Below are 7,157 nucleotides of genomic sequence, written 5' to 3'. Positions count from 1 at the left end.
TCATTCCTCCACGTTAGGGACTCCGTCTCCTCGAGACAATGGAAGACATAGAATGAGAGACACGGGGGTGGTGTCTTCTTCATACAGCGATTGATGCACTGTGACGAAAAGTCACGAAGGGCTCTGGGACTAATCACTGTCTACAATTAGAAAGCAGAAGGTTGGAAAACAAGCAAAAAAATACAAGCTAATGAACTATCCACGACAAAGTCAAGAGAGCCTCACATTATTTCTTTGCCAATTTAGTATCGTTTGCAAATAGTGGATTTTATAGTATAATTGTAGATGATTTCTTTTGACCGGAGTTGCTAAGGAATCTGTTCTGCCGTTGTGAGCCATATGATATTCTATCATATATCATATCGTAATCTCATCCTTATTGGAAGAGAAATAGAGTCTGCTGCAGATCATTTCGTGAATTCTGTGCACTACTGGGGTGCTCTGACTCTTTTACCTTGGGCTTATTCTAGACAAAGACTGGGGGGGGGGGGAGGGAGGGGATAGTAGTGGAAGAAGTTACTGTCATTTCTCATGAAACAGAGCAACATTTATGAAGGCAATCAGTAGAGGACATGTTGACTTAGCAATCAGCAAGCTACGACGTATGTGCACAAAAGTATCATCTATCGGTTACCTCACTTGCAACTATTTCAGGAATGCCAGCAATATCAACTGTCATAGTCAAGGATATTCTGTGTAAGCCTTAAGCTCCCCTATATGTAAGGACAGTATTCATTTTTTTTTAATTGTTCGTTGCCGTCAGGATTTTTTCCCCCTATGTGGAAGCGTGATTCTCGATTACTTGTTGATAGATGAGCGTTCGTTGCTTTCTGTCATCTGTTGCCTATATTTTGTGCAGTGCTTATCGCTGGCAAAAAGGAACTTTCATGAAAGTCAGTGTACATTGGTAACGAGTGAGGAAAAATGAGCTCAGACAAAATTATTTATGACGTGGGGGAGTGGGGAGGGGAAGAGAGTGAGTTTTGAATGTAAGGAATTCTCTGGAAAATGCATCAGCATTTTGAGGGTTGTGAGATAAGATGGAATATGTACCCCAAAAATCAACATAACGGCATGTCTTTCTATGCCATGATCACTTTATTTGGGTAATGCTGGCATCTGTGTAACGCACAGATGGTCTTACAGAAGGGGCAATGCTTGTACTGTGAGTGTCTGATTTATGAAGGGGTATGTCTGTCTTGTCGTAGAGAGAGCTGTAGACTGTTCTTGCCTGGGGACTTGGGTAAGAATGGAGAACAGGGTGTGCTTCTTTTTATTTTCACTGGGTCGTCAGGGATGATTATTTTTGTGTGTCATTCCTTATATGTCTGTCCCACATACTGTAGACCATCTTGTAGCGGTTCAAGCTTCTTCCATCACAGGTAAAGAGAGGGAGAGAGGGGAAGAGAGTGAGAGGGAGAAAGAGAGAGATGATCATGGTTAAAAATTACATTGACAAAATGTTGTGTTTGTGTGTGTGTATGTTTGTATGTATGTTTTATTAGTATATCTATAGATACTCAATATTGATCTGTATGCAAGTTAATACTTTCCACTTTGACCAAATTGTAATGGCTTACAGCAAACAAAGTAGATACGTAGAATGATAAAAGGAAGAATTATTATAGGAAGGAGGAAGAGGAAGAGACAGTGCAACAGACAGACAGACAGACAGACAAGCTGAGATGGCGTACTGGTATTTTTTTCTCCATATTGGCCGTTGGTTTAGGTTTGTAGATCAGAGGTGATGTGGGCTAGGAAGAGCTATTAGCTAATCGGCTCCTCCAAAGCGAGAGCACCACAACGAGCGCAGAACAAGCAGAAAGAGAGCGCAGACATACGAGTCGTCCTTTCATTCACCCCGCTGCTGCAAGGGGCCAGATAACCGCGCTCATTATCCAATCTAGGAGTGAAGCAATGGTGTACCTTTGCATTTCTGCGACTGAAGCCAATAAATGACGTTCATGTGGCACTGCTTAAAGTGGAATTACTCTCCCTCAGGGGATTAGAGAATGGCTGCCAGTTTAAATGCCCATTCACGGCCGTAGATGTGAAATTATCCCCCTACTACACCCCACCCGATCCAAAACTGATTAAGACTACCTTAATATTGGCAATGAGTACTGGGGATTCCTAGCAGGCAAGGATTAGAAATGCCATCAGGTGTTCTGTGTAATACGGAAGAAAGTGATTTGATGATTTTAAGTGGCTGCTCGAAAGGTATAAATGCTGGCAACCCAACATGATAAAAAAAAGCAGTCATGAGTTTGGTTGTCTGTATGTTTGTTCTAATATCTCAAAGACCGGGGTGGGGCGGGGGGAGGGAGGAGAGTTCACCTTAATTGACCATAGAAAAGGTTGCTTGAACTTTTGTTCACAAAGAATTTTGGCAGACACAGAGAGAAGGGTGCCCTCAAACGTCACAACGTGGCATGAAGATATACGTATGCTTTTCCTATAGCAGAGGCCTTGTGCATCTTTTCGGTGTAACAGGAAGATGGCATTACAGCCTCCATGTGTTCTGGCTAAATTTACGTTGACTTTTCCCTCCCCCCTACGATTTCTCCTGTCTGCTTATTGGCTGAGAATGAGTAATGCCTGCAATGTGAGGCTTGGAGCTTTGTTTGTTTGCTCGTTGCCTTGACAAAAAACAAAACACAAGAAACCGAAAAAACGTGGCTACATCCACGCTTAATTGAGATGCCCTTAATGGTGACGCTTCACGTGGAAAGTGCGCTGTCACGCGATGCGTGAGGTTTTGTCGGCCAATACGGGATTTGCCTCCAGCCAGGAAGGAGAAATATGACTATTTCCCGATGTTCCCCTTGTGTTATGATTAGACAAATGGCTGTATTGTCTTGTCGGTTTTTTCCTTTAGATATGAGGTCAGGCGAGAGTACATTTGTCTCACGTGCACACAGCAGTATGTCAGGGAATGATTGACGGATGAATAAATATGACATTGATTGAATTACGTATCGTTGTGCAATGATGTAACAATGTTGATGTTCGTACATTTCACGTTGCACGTGATTGATGGAAAATTTAAAGCATTGCTTTTGTTTGTGTGTGAGATATAATAAGCATGATTCTAAGGAGCTTGTCTTGGCAGCGAGCTAGGCAAGAAATCTTATCATATCCCTCTGTATGTTTGTGTGTGTGTGAATGTGTCTGTATGTATGTGTATGAGTTGATAAGTGTCAGACAAGTTGTTAAGGTAAGATTGACTATCTAATGGTCATTCTTCAAGGTAGGTTTCATTCACTATGATTACAAAATAAATATGTGCTGTGGTTCTCACTTCTCTGATACACAACGTGAGTATGATGAATGTCGTCGTCTCCGTCACTGAAAAACCTCGATAACATGTGACAAGTTTCACTTTAATTATGAGAAACAATGAAAATTAACCATTATTTTCTATTTCTTTTGTTCCCTGCAGGTGATGTCAACAGCATGTACATCCAGTATGTGGTTTACAACAACGTGGCTGCAACCAGCGACACATTCTTCGTGGAGGTTAGGGATTCAGGTGAGCATTTGGGGAAAAATTTCTATTTTTTTAGAAGTTATTGATCTGATGGAAAAGAGTGAGAATGGGCTCAAAAATAATGTTGAAGTTGAAAATAAAAAGGCAGGAATGGAAAACTGAGGAAAATAAGATGCAGATGAAGAGAAGGAGATGAAGAGATCGATAGATAGATAGATAGATAGATAGATAGATTGATTGATAGAGAAAGGGGGATGGATGGAAGAGAGCAAGGAGGAAAGGGTGAAATAGAAAGACATGGAAGTATGGCAAAATATATCTAACATACTCAAAATGTCATGAAACATATGCATGTGGAAATACATCCAGATGGAATATACAAATAGAATATTCAAGAATGCAACAGGAGTTGGCGTAGCAGTGAGAAGGTGAAGAAGATAAAACTTTCATTTTTGTGTGAAGAGCAGTTGCATGGTACAAAACCAAATGGCCAACAACGTTGGATAGCATGCCTATGAATAGTGCTTTGATGATAGTGGACTAATGTTTCACTAGTTTATCAGGATAGGACACCAAATTTTTGAAGGGAAATCCTGTGCAATTGTCATTTTTCTGTCTTTCACACGATTTTGCAGTAAGCCTCAGACTCCAAGTCAATCCAATAGTGGATTCTGCATGATAATCAAGATCATAATCACAATCAAAATCACGATCATGACATGAAATTCAAATATCCCGCAGATCAAAGTATCCCGTAGTCATATGAGAGAGTCCAAACACTGACTTTCAGTCACCAACAGCTGGCAGCAAAGACCTGTGCTCGGCATAAAATTGATTCGTTGCCAAATTAGTTCGATCAGTGACCCGTCTTTTATTTCTTTTCTTTCATTCTAAAAACCAAAATAACAACAGGCATCATGGTGCATGTAACTACTCCCACACAGGTTAGTGATGCCAAGTGACTTGCCTTGCTCTCCAACAAACTGAAATGGAGAGATTATTCATTAATCATGGGAGAGGCGGTCGCTAAGGATGAAAAAGTTTTCTTTGAAACATGATTTTGCATCACGGACAACACACCTGGTCCTCCCAGAATTAGATAAAAAAAATATAAGAGAAAAAACCCATACACACACACACACACACACACACATGAAAAAGATTTGTGGAGTCATGCGGATGGAAGGTGCAATTAAAACTTGAAGCTCTGAAGGTTTGTGTGTAAGGGTGTTGCTGATGTGTGTGAGAGTGTGTTAATTAATGCAGAGGGTGTGTTCTCGACCAATCACGGTGACAGTGTTGTCGGGGAATTTCATGCATATTCATGGCTCAGGGCCCTCCTACTACTCCCAAGCTTCAACAAGTCATTATATGTGCTGCAAAGAAGCAAGAGAGAGAGAGGGAGAGAAGGAGATGTAGAAGGAGAGAGTGAGAGGAGATATTTGATAAATATGAGACATATACAACAATCCAAGATAGGTTAATGAAACAAAGTTACAATGGAGGGAAATGAAGCTGTTACAAATTGTATGATAGATGGCCTACAAAAGATCTAGTCACTATATAGACACCATGTGAAAAATCATCATGTGTAGTCAGTGCTTGGTATTGGTGTGTGGTGCAGGATTAATTGCTTTATGTTGCCTTGGATTACTTGGAAAGTATTCATATAATCTTGCCCCACCCAAATTTCTAGATTTTTCTGTCTCGAAAACCCTTTAGAGAGTGGAAGACTTTTTCTCATGACAGTATGACCTCCAGTCATAACTAGTGCATGATGTGTTATTGTCGGGCCATTTAATAGATAATCTTCTTCTACTTAATTGATATCCCCATGCACAAACAAACAAACAAACAAACAAACTCAAGTCTGTGAGTGTGCTTTAAGTGCCAAAATACTGGAGCATGTTTTAAGTTTTTCATTCAGGATGGTGTCAAAGCTCAAAAATCAGTGACATCCTGTTTGCTTGAGAGAGGAAGAAAATGTTTGCCATCACCCGAACCCAGATGCCAGGCCACGCATTGGTGAAGAGAGAAGAAGGAGAGAGCAAAAGCTTAGGGGAATTTTTAGAGGGAGATCCTACATTTTTAAGGAATGAAGCCTTACTTAAAGGAAACATTTGAAGACCTCCTAGTACTTTGGCCAAAAGCAAAAGAAATATGCCAGACAAATATTCATGATGAATGCTGTATTGAACATCTTTTTGTGTATGTGAATTACAAATATCAATACCCAAGGTAAAAATCGTGCATGCCATAAAGAGCTATTTTTGGGGGGCTTTGCCAATGTACTGTAGACCTAACCTTCATAGACAATCAAAGTATTGGACTTGAGGTTCAAAGTGGGGATGAAGGAGTTGGATGAAGTTTAACAGAGAAGAACAAGAAGAAAAAAAAAAAGGACACACCATAATAGATTCCAGCAGTGGCCAGTTCAACGGTGGTTCTGTTTTGGTGGAAGATTTTTCGATCAATTTGCAGAGTAAATATCTCGGTAGGTTGTCCTGACCATCTAATGTGGGACTCCCTGTTGGGGCTCCATGCCATGAGACAAAAGGGGACTCACGTCGACCTGTCAGACGACAATGTTTGGTTATCAGTCATCACCAATCTGAGGAAGGTTAACTAGATGTGACATGGTCTTACAGCCCAGTCAAAAAAAAATGATATTCATATAGGAAAAAGGGGCTAGAGGGGTAGGGGGTGGGGCAGAGCAATGGGGGCTGAAGTGAATGAAAAGAAGAAGAAGAAAAAAATGTCGATCAGGTGTCTGCTATGGTGTCGGCAGCCTGAAACTTTATAAATGGGAGTGCGTGATACCCTGTCCCAAGTGGAACAACAAATACTCCCAGAGCTTGAGTTCAGCAAAGTATGCTCTCCAAGAAAGCCCATGAGGAGAACTGAGATTGACAGGGAATACCGGTAAATGTCAAAAAAAAACAACAACCCCAAAACCCCCATAGTTATCGGGAGTGCAATGTGTGTCTTAAAGAGAGAAAGGGGAATTGTCTGGTATTGACTGGTAGAATGTTCCTCCCTCTGTTGGCAAGACAGTTTGCCATAACACTGAACCCTCTCAAAACTACCATCACAGTAATCCACCAATATTGTACACAGTAGCTCACCAACAGTAATGATGGAGTTCATCACGGGTGCTATCTTACTAAGATAGTGATGCCTCTACTGGTGCTACCCATTCATCAGTTTGAATGAAGATGAAAGGCATACGATGGTCCTTATCTTAAGCAGGGTGATAAAAGCAATGAGGCAGTCCATTAGGGACAAGCAATGCACAGTGGAACTGGAAAATGGTGTTGAGAGCAAGATGAACTGTTCAGAAGACTCGCTGTGTACCTGTAGAGTTTTGTGGCACTGAATTTTAGAGGAAGTTTAGAATTTTAAGTGTATGGTAATTTCATTTTCTTGGGGGGGGGGGGTTGGGGGCGGTGGAAATGGGATTGGGTAATAAAGGATTAAATACAGAAAGGAAAAGGCTTCTGTGGACTCAAAAGTCAAGGGAAAAGAGTAAACAGATTTCAAGTAGCTCTGTTTTATGCAAGTGAACCTGTGGATTATCCAAACTGTGTATTCCTAGAAGGTGCCAAATATAACCCCCAGGGGTGCTGAACCCTGCTACCCCCACCTGCCGGCGTGACTTCCGCCCCAG

Source organism: Diadema antillarum, unplaced genomic scaffold, assembly GCF_040938485.1.
Source record: "Diadema antillarum isolate AM-2024a unplaced genomic scaffold, OU_Dant_1.0 seq00000368_RagTag, whole genome shotgun sequence".
In the NCBI taxonomy this organism is placed as follows: domain Eukaryota; kingdom Metazoa; phylum Echinodermata; class Echinoidea; order Diadematoida; family Diadematidae; genus Diadema; species Diadema antillarum.
Note: the sequence above shows the minus strand (reverse complement) of the source record.